Source organism: Elephantulus edwardii, unplaced genomic scaffold, assembly GCF_000299155.1.
Source record: "Elephantulus edwardii isolate Elephantulus edwardi_28Jun2011 unplaced genomic scaffold, EleEdw1.0 scaffold00018, whole genome shotgun sequence".
Classification (NCBI taxonomy): domain Eukaryota; kingdom Metazoa; phylum Chordata; class Mammalia; order Macroscelidea; family Macroscelididae; genus Elephantulus; species Elephantulus edwardii.
The window spans coordinates 5,027,888-5,037,329 of NW_006399768.1; positions in this window are offsets into that span (position 1 = coordinate 5,027,888).

Here is a 9,442-nt window from a genome sequence, read left to right on the forward strand (position 1 = left end):
AGAGGCAATGCGATTGGCACAGGATTGAGCAGGGTTTAGGGCTGTTGTACATAGGGTCGCTATGAGTCACAAATGACTCAATGGCATATAACAACAACAACAACAACAACAACAAAGTTTTTAAAGGTTCACAGTTTGGGCCCAGGTAATATTTTTTGTGGAGACTAGGATATTTAGCAACGATGTCTACTTTATCATCCTAAAGATGTGACAACCAGAAATATTTCAAAACATGCCCAGATATCCCCTAGAGACTGAAATGACCCCTTTTGAAAATTACTGTCATGGTTAACTAAAAAGTACTGGTTCATTCACTAGAAGACAAGCCCTTGCTGATTAGTTTCTAGAGTTACGAGTTTGTTGATGACTAGAAAATAAGTGAACTACATTCTTGCTATGGCCCATTTAGAGAGATACCAGCTACTTCATTGGTGAATAGAAGCTGTGATCATTAATATGTTAGGGATGTTAGGTGCCTGTCAGTCAGTCCTGACACAGGACATGCAACAGGAATGAAACCCTTCCTGATCCTGCACCACTGTCACAATCTGCTGTACATGAACAGCCTTTGCATAGTCAATAAACCATAAATAGACATTCTTCTGATATTCTTTTCTTTCATCCAGGATCCATCTGGCATCAGCAATGATATTCCTGGTACCACTGCCTCCTAAATCCTCCTTGACCTTCTGCCAGTTCTCTGTCTATGTACTGTTCTAGCCATTTTTTAATGATCTTCATAGGTATTTTGCTTATATGTGATATTAATTTTGTTCAGTAATTTCCACATTCTGTTGGATCATCTGTCTTGGGAAGGGGAACAAATATGGATCTCTTCCAATGGGTTGGCCAGAATACTGTCCTCCAAGTTTTCTGGTGTACAGGTGAGCGCATGCATCCCTGGCTGCATCTGGTAATTTGAACAAGTTGGTTGGTATCTCCTTGATTCCTGAGGCTTTACTTTTAGCCAATTCCTTCAATTGCAGCTTCCACTTCCTCCTTTGTTACCCCTGGCTCCTGCTCATATGGTACTTCCTGGAATTTTTCAGTGTCAGTTCTTTTTGGTACAGTGACTCTATGTATTTCCTCCATCTTTTGTTGCTTTCTGGGTCATTCAATATATTGCCCATTGTTTTTGTTGTTGATTGCCTTTGAGTAGAGCTCGACTCATAGCAACTCCATGAACAAAAGGCTGAAGCCCCTCTACAACCATTGAGATTTATCAAAGTTCTTAGAGTTTCTGGAGGCATGCCATTTAGGAAGTGGATGCCACTCCTGCTTCCAAGCCTTTCATAGAATGTTACTGTTTTTATGTGCCACTGAGTCACCTGCGACATATAGCAAACCTGTGCATAGCAGCTCTCAACCCTTCCCTGTCCTGAGCCAGTCTCACTAACTCTGAAACACTAACGCACATAGCCCCAGTTACTGTATCAGTCCATCTCATCCAGGGTCTTTCTCTCCTGCACTGTCCCTCTACCTTTCCAAGTATGATGTCCTTTTCCAAGAACCAGTCTCTCCTGGCCACATGCCCAAAATAAGTGAGGCAGAGCTTCAAAAACCTAGCCTCCAAGGAGAGACTTGGTTTCACCCTCTCCAAGACAGACCTATTTGTTTTCTTGGCAGTCATGGTATATTCAAGACTCTTCTCCAGCACCCACAACTCTTTTTCTGTCATCCTTAGTCATTGTTCAACTCTCTGAAGCATAACAATAATTGAGAAGACCATGATACTGCCCATAGCATCCTTCAATATTGTGACTGGAGGCTTAAATTTGTTTTTCAGTTCTCTGAGCTTGGGAAATACTTAGCAAGTTCTTCCCTTTTTACTTTCCAATTCTAGCCCTCCAAACATTCCATTTTAATACATTTCTTTGTCTTCTTGAGCTGCACTTTGAAATCTTCTGTTCAGCGCTTTCACTTAAGCATGTTTTCTTTTTGTTTTGGGTTTCAATGCTTTAGTACTATTTTTAGAGTCTCTTACGACATCTATTTTGGTCTTTATTTTCTGTCTTTGTAATGACCTTTTGCTTTTTTAAATTGATATTTTAATGAAAATTTATAAAGAACTTGGATTTCCATTCATTTATTGTTGCATATTTTCCTCTACACACCCCACCCCCTTCCATTTTGCAGTGCAAGAGTCCAGAATAAGAGCTGCGTAGTCAAATGGTCTGGGATGGACTGTATAACAATGAAAGACCTTTTGCTTTTTTCATGGATGATATTAAGGATATCATCCCATAGCTCATCTGGTCTTCAATCATTGGTGTTCAATGCTTCAAACCTATTCTTAAGATAATATTGAAATTCAGATGGAATAGATTCAAGATCATATCTTGGTTTTCATGGGCTTATTTTCATTTTCTTTGGCCTCAATTTAAACTTGCATATGAGTAATTTATGATCTGACTCACAGTCTGCCCCTGACATAGTTTTGACTGCTAGTATTGAGCTGCTTCAATGATTCCTTCCACAGATTCCTGTGCAGCCCATCAGGTGAGGTCCATGTATAAAGTTGTCATTTGTATCTTTTTAAAAAGATATTTTTAATGAATAAACTCAGTAGTCAGGATATTAGGAGATGTACTGGGAAAGTCTGCAGTTAGGGAACTCTCCAAATTATTGAGGAGTAATGATGTCAGTGTGAGGACTTAGGTGCATCTGATTTAGGCCATGATCTTTCCAGTCACTTGCTATACATCTGAAAGCTGGACAATAAATAAGGATGACAGAAGAATTGATGCCTTTGAACTGTGATGTTGGAGAAGGGAGTTGAACATCCCATAGACTGACAAACAAACAAATATGTCTTGGAAAGGATATAGCCAGAGTACTTTTTGGAGGAAAAGATTACGAGGCTTCACCTCACATACGGAAAGATAGTCAGTGAAGGAGAAGAAGATAATATGTTTTATGACAAATACCATTAATACCCAACAGACTTGTCTTTTGATTTCCTGGCTGAAAGTAAAGAATACCAGAAGAATGTTATGGTTTATTGACTATGCAAAGGCATTTGACTGTATGAATCATAACAAGTTGTGGCTGACATTGAAAAAGAATGGGAGTCCTACAGTACTTAATTGTGCTCATGCAAAACCTGAACCTGGACCAGGAATCTATTGTGCAAACGGAGCAGGGGAACCCCACATAGTTTAAAATTGAGTAGGGAATGAGTGTGTTAGGGTTGTATTCTCTCTTCATCCTATTCAATCTGCTAAGGAAATCGAGAAACTAGACTCTATGAAGAGAAATGTGGTATCGAGTTCAGAATGAAACTTATCAATAACCTGCATTATACAGATGACAGCCTTACTTGCTGAAAGTAAGGAGGACTTGAAGTACTTGTTGCAGAAGATCAAGGAATGCAGCCTTTGGTGTGGATTGCATCTCAATGTCAAGAAAACAAAGATTTTTACTATTGGACTGATAGTCAACAACAAGATGGATGGAGAGGAGATACAAACTGTCATCAACTTCATCTTACTTGGACCCACAATTAGTACTCTTGGTACCAGCAGCCAAGAAATAAGGAGACACATTGCACTGAGAAAACCTGCAGTTAGGGACCTCTCCAAATTATTGAAAAGTAATGATGTCAGTTTGAAGACAAAGTTGCATCTGATTCAGGCCATGATTTTCCCAGTCACTTACTATGCATCTGAGAGGTGGACAGTAAATAAAGATGACAGAAAAATAATTGATGCTTTTGATCTGTGGTGTTGGAGAAGGAAGCTGAATATCCCATACACTGCCAAAAGAACAAACAAATATGTCTTGGAGAGAGTGCAGCTAAAGGCAAGAATGATGAGGCTTCATTTTGCATACTTTGGGTATATTGCTAGGAGGGGCTGTTCCTTAGAGAGGGACATGATGCTTGGAAGGCTGGAGGGTCAGCGAAACAGAGGAAGACCCTTGACCAGGTCAATTGACATGATGACAGCTGCAGTGGGCTCCAGTGTATCAAGAAGTGTGAAGATCATGCAGGATAAACCAGGGTTTAGATCTGTTGTTTATAGGATTGCTTGTACTTGAGTTATACTTGACTCGATGGCACTTAACAACAACAACAACAAAGCCTACATGGGCAATGGGTTGAATGATCCAGGAAGCATCAAAAGAAGATAGAGGGAATACACAGAGGCACTGCCAAAAATGATTGACTGACATTGAAAAATTTCAGGAAGTATATGAGCAGGAGCTAATGATAATGAAGGAAGAAGTTGAAGCTGCACTGAAGGCATTAGCAAAAAATAAGACCCCAGGAACTGATGGGATACTGATTGAAATGTTTCAGCTAATAGATGCAGCCCTGTTGCGCTCACCCATCTTTGCCTGGAAATGTAGAGGACAGCTGTCTGGCAAACAAATGGAAGAAATCTATATTTGTTCCCATTTACAATAATGGTGATCCCCCAAAATATCGAAACTAACAATATCACATGCAAACAAATTACTGTTGAAGATCATTCAAAAATGGCTAGAACAGTATATAGATAGAGTACTTCCAGAAGGCCAAGCAGGATAAAGAAGAAGCAATGGCACCAGGGATAGCATTGCTGATGTCAGATGGATCCTGGCTGAAAGTAAAGAATACAAGAAAAATGTCTATTTATGCTTTATTGCCTATGAAAAAGGCATTTGACTATGTGGGTTAAATAAAACAAGTCATGGCTGATATTGGGAAGAATGGGAATCCCAGATCACTTAATTGTGCTCTTGTAAAATCTATACCTAGACCAAGAGGCTGTTGTGCAAACAGAACAAAGTCACTCTGCATGGTTTAAAAGGAAGAAAGGAATGTGTCAGGATTGTATCCTCTCTCCATACTTATTAAATCTATATGCTAAACAAATTATTTGAAAACCTGGACTCAGTGAGGAAGAATGTGGCATCAGTATGAGAGGAAGACTCATCCAATAACCCGTGTTATACAAATAACACAGACTTGCCCATCAACAAACGAATGGCTAGAGAAGCTGTGGTATAATCACACAATGGAATACTATGCTGCATTAAAAAACAAGGAACTCATGCAATATTATTCAAAATGGTTGACTCTGGAGAACATTATGCTGAATGAAATATCCCAGTCACAAAAGGACAAATATTACATGATGCCACTGTTGTAGAAAGAGACTAACCTCGGGGTTGGGGAGAGACTGAGTAAGATGGGTTCAATAATGTATACTGCACTGAAACAGAGGAGGGAGAAAACTGTTTAAAAGAGATATATAACTAGGTATTTCTGTCATCACAGGAGACTAGAGCGAGGGCTACATGGTGGAGGGGACCTGGGGGAGGGTTTGTAAAACAATGAAAGAATCTTTTCTTTTACTTTTCCATAATTTTTGACTCATGTACTTATAACTTGTTAGTCAAATTTGTGTCTTCTAGGTTGCAACACCCCCATGATACATCTTCAAGGATATGAACATGTACAGCCAAGCACAATCAATAAGAGTGCATCTAAATTCCAAAATCAATCTCCATAATAGTCTATGTGTTTCCTACTGCCAAAGGGGCCCTTTAGAGTAGTGAGAGAAGATCTTCACCCTGAAACCCACAGCGTCCCTTTTCAGCAGGAAGTAGCTAAGAGAATATGTCATCCCCTTTTCCTTATGACTCAGGGTGAAGTCTCTCTCAGGGAGGAGTGATAGGGAATGGCAAAGGACACACTGACAAAGAAGATTAATCAGAACTGGCTTTGACAAGCACTGTGGCATTTGGACAAGAACAAACTGGGAGGAGGGTAAAGAGAATAGTGCAACAATGAATGAATGGAAACCCAAAATCTCTGTAAATGTTTATGAAAATTAATAAAATATAATTATAGAAAAAAAAAGTTATGGAGACAGGACACATCCCCAGTGTAAGCCCTTCCCAATTTTGAATCATGCAGTATTTCCTTGCTCTGTTCTGACGACTGCCTTTTGGTCCAAGTATAGGTGTTGCATTAGCACGATCAAGTGTTCTGGGATTCCCATTCTTCTTAGAGTCAGCCACAGTTTGTTATGATCCACACAGTTCAAAGTTAGGTAGTAATTTTTAAAATTATTGCTCCTACATGCTATGTAGTATTTCCATCATGTGATTGACCATACTTTCTCATTCCATTCAATTGTGGTTGAATATTTGGGCTATTTCTATGTTCTTGAGGTAGCAAATAATACTGCTGTGGACAGCAAGTAATAAATATGGAGAGAATATGGAGACATAGGAACTCTTATACACTGTTGATGGGCAGTTTGGTGTTTCCTCAAAATGCTAAACAAAGAAATTTCATATGACTCAGACATTCCACTGCTTGTAATATGCCCTGAGAAAATTAGAACTGAGGCACAGAGATTTGTAGTTTCGAGTTTTTATCTGGAGTTAATCTGAATTTCGATCAAACAATTTAGCAAAGAAAAAAGTTCGATCAAATATTATGTTATATTGATAAAACAATCAGTTTTATGTTTATCTCCAAGTTCCACTGCCTTATGCAATTTGTAAATCAATCAATTTGAAAAATAGTGTTTTTTAATTTTTTTTTAATTGGGAAAAACATATTGGGGGTACAAGGAGGTGAGGGTTGGGGGCAGAAGGGTGAGGATGGGCCAGGATGCAGTTGCAGAGCTGCATAGTTTGGTCGGTGGGGGGAGCAGGTGAAGGAAATAATGAGGGTCCAGAGGGGACCAGATCCTACAGACAAATGACAAGCATTTTCCAATGGTAATTAAACCAACTGTCTTATTGATTTGGGAATTGGATGCCGACTCTCTGGCTTCTTCATGCTGAACAGGGGCGTAGATGTAAAGGGGGGAAGGGAGGACGCTTTATCACCTTACTGGTAGTCTTGGGTTACAGCTGCTTGCCTTCTTGCTCTGTTAGAAGATATTTTCCTGTCATGAAAAATAGGTTTTAACTTATGTTTGGATATACTTTAACAGGACCTAAATTCTGACTACCTCAAGGTTGCTTGATCTAGCCTATTAACACTTATTATTGAACATAATTATACTGAATAGTGTTCTCTGTGTGGATTTCAGAAACAGATCAGGGACTTCAGAGGATTTACTTTAATGGAATAATAAAACTTTTATTCAATGGAAGAATATTAATGTTATCTCCTAGATTGGCTGCCTATATGTTTCCCCTTGATGCTTTATACAGTGCTCCCTACTTCTCTCCTAAAGCAGGCTTCACATGAATGAATAATTATTTATTTGTGATTTTTATACTTTTGTTAGAGTGTAAGTTCCAAGAGAACAAGTCCAGTTTACTCAGAAATTACCTCAGTGAATAAATGCATACCTCTAAAGATCTAAAGCTGCCTCTTAAAAGCAAAAAATATTTTTGAAAGTATTGCTTTAATCTATTTTTAAAATTTTAATCTGATTTTTTTTTTACTGTGAAGTGTATTTTGTTATTCACAAAACAAATTGTTACGGGTTTAGGCACAAAGGTCTGTAAGTGTAATGGGGTGGAGGAATTAATAATTAGGACTTTTTTTCAGCTTTAGAAACAGGAGTGATGTAAGAATATAAATGCTATGTGATGTTAACCTAAATGTTGGATTTTGTAAGCTGCTACAATTAGCCCCCTCTGGTCTCCAGCTACCTTAACTGCGTGCACATATTCTTGCATATCATCAGCAGCTGTGGGACTAGGATAAGAGCAAGAGTGATTTCCATACTGGGCTGTAAGACTTGGGTTAAGCAAGACGTAAACATGGCAAGACTTCAAGGATACTGGGGCAACAAAACCCCGATGCTGAGACCCTGGTGATGGTGATGGAGAGACTGTGGCATTGCTGTGGAAAACTGTGGCAAGATGCAACCTGAGGATTCTTGCATTTGTACTGGCCACAATAAAAGGTTCTTACTGTTCTTGCTAGATTCTTGAAGAGAAACCTTGCTGTATGATTTGGATTTGACCGCTGAACTGAAACCAGAACGTAGACTGATTAAGGAGTTGTGTCTTGGATCTTGGGCTAAAACCTGGACTTTGATTGGGTATTATTATTTGCCTCCCCCACTTTCCAACTTACTTACCTAATAAAGCCCTTTCTCATTACCACAACTGTGAATCTGTGAATCAACAATAAATAAACAAGCCTCTTGCTGTTGGTGTGGTTCTAGAGACACCATAGGGCTGGGCAACAGACTCGATCTGCTTTCTGCCCCAGGGCCATGAGAGACTGTGCTATTTTCACTCTCTCTGTCCCTTTCAGGGAGATGCTTATTATCCTGCACTCTCATGTCCTGTTTTCTGCTATTTAGATGGCTGTAATTAAAATATTCTTTACAATGTGTCTTGATTTTTAGTAAATATCTTAGACTTAAGCTGTTGTTGTTGGTGTTGTTTGGTGCTGTTGAGTCGAGTACAACTCATAGCAACGCTATGAACCAAAGATCTGAGCCCTGTTCTATCCTGTCACCTTCATGTTTCCTGCCACGCAAGAGCCCATTACTGGGTCAACTGACCTGGTTAAAGGTCTTCCTCTCCTTCCTCAACCCTTCACCCTTCACCCTTCCTAGCATCATGTCTTTCTTCAAGGAATAGCCCCTCCTAGCAACATGCCCAAAGTATGTGAGGTGAAGCTTCATCATTCCTGCCTCCAAAGAGCTCTCCTACTTCACCCTCTCCAGGACATGTCTCTTTATTCTCTTGGCCGACGTTGGGGTGTTCAGTTCTCTTTCCCAACACAATAGCTCAAAGGCGTCAATTCTTTTTCTAGCATCATTATTCATTGTCCAACTCTCAGATGCATAGTAAGTGATCAGAAAGACTAAGGCCTTAATCAGATGCACCTTAGTCCTCAAACGGACATCATTATTCCTTAATAATTTGGAAAGGTCCCTAATTGCATATTTTCCCCATAGCAATGTGTCTCCTTATTTCCTGACTGTTGGTAACAAGGGTGTCAATTGTGGATCAACAAGATGAAGTTGTTGACAGTTTCACTCTCCTCTCCATCCATCATGATGCTGTCGATCAGTCGAGTGGTAAAAGTCTTTGTTTCCTTGACATTAAGATGCAATCCATACTGAAGGCTGCATTCCTTGATGCTCTGCAACAAGAGCTTCAAGTCCTCCTCACTTTCAACAAGCAAGGTTATGTCATTTACATAAAGCAGGCTGTTGATGAATCTCACTCCAATCCTGATGCCACATTCCTCTTCACAGAATCCAGCTTCTCAGAGACTTAAGTTAGCATCTGATAGTGAGAATCTGTTAATACTTATCTCAAAGTTGTTTTTTAAGACACTGAAATGAAAATATCTGTAAAGTATTTGGTACACATGTATTCAAACATTGCTTTTTCTTTCTCAATTGAAAACTGCTAGTTTTCCTAACCAGAACTTCAAATATACCTAGGACTACTTTTTATTAAGTATACATTGTCTACAGCTATCAACTAAGAAGTGTAAGTTTTCTCAATCTTTGAGGTT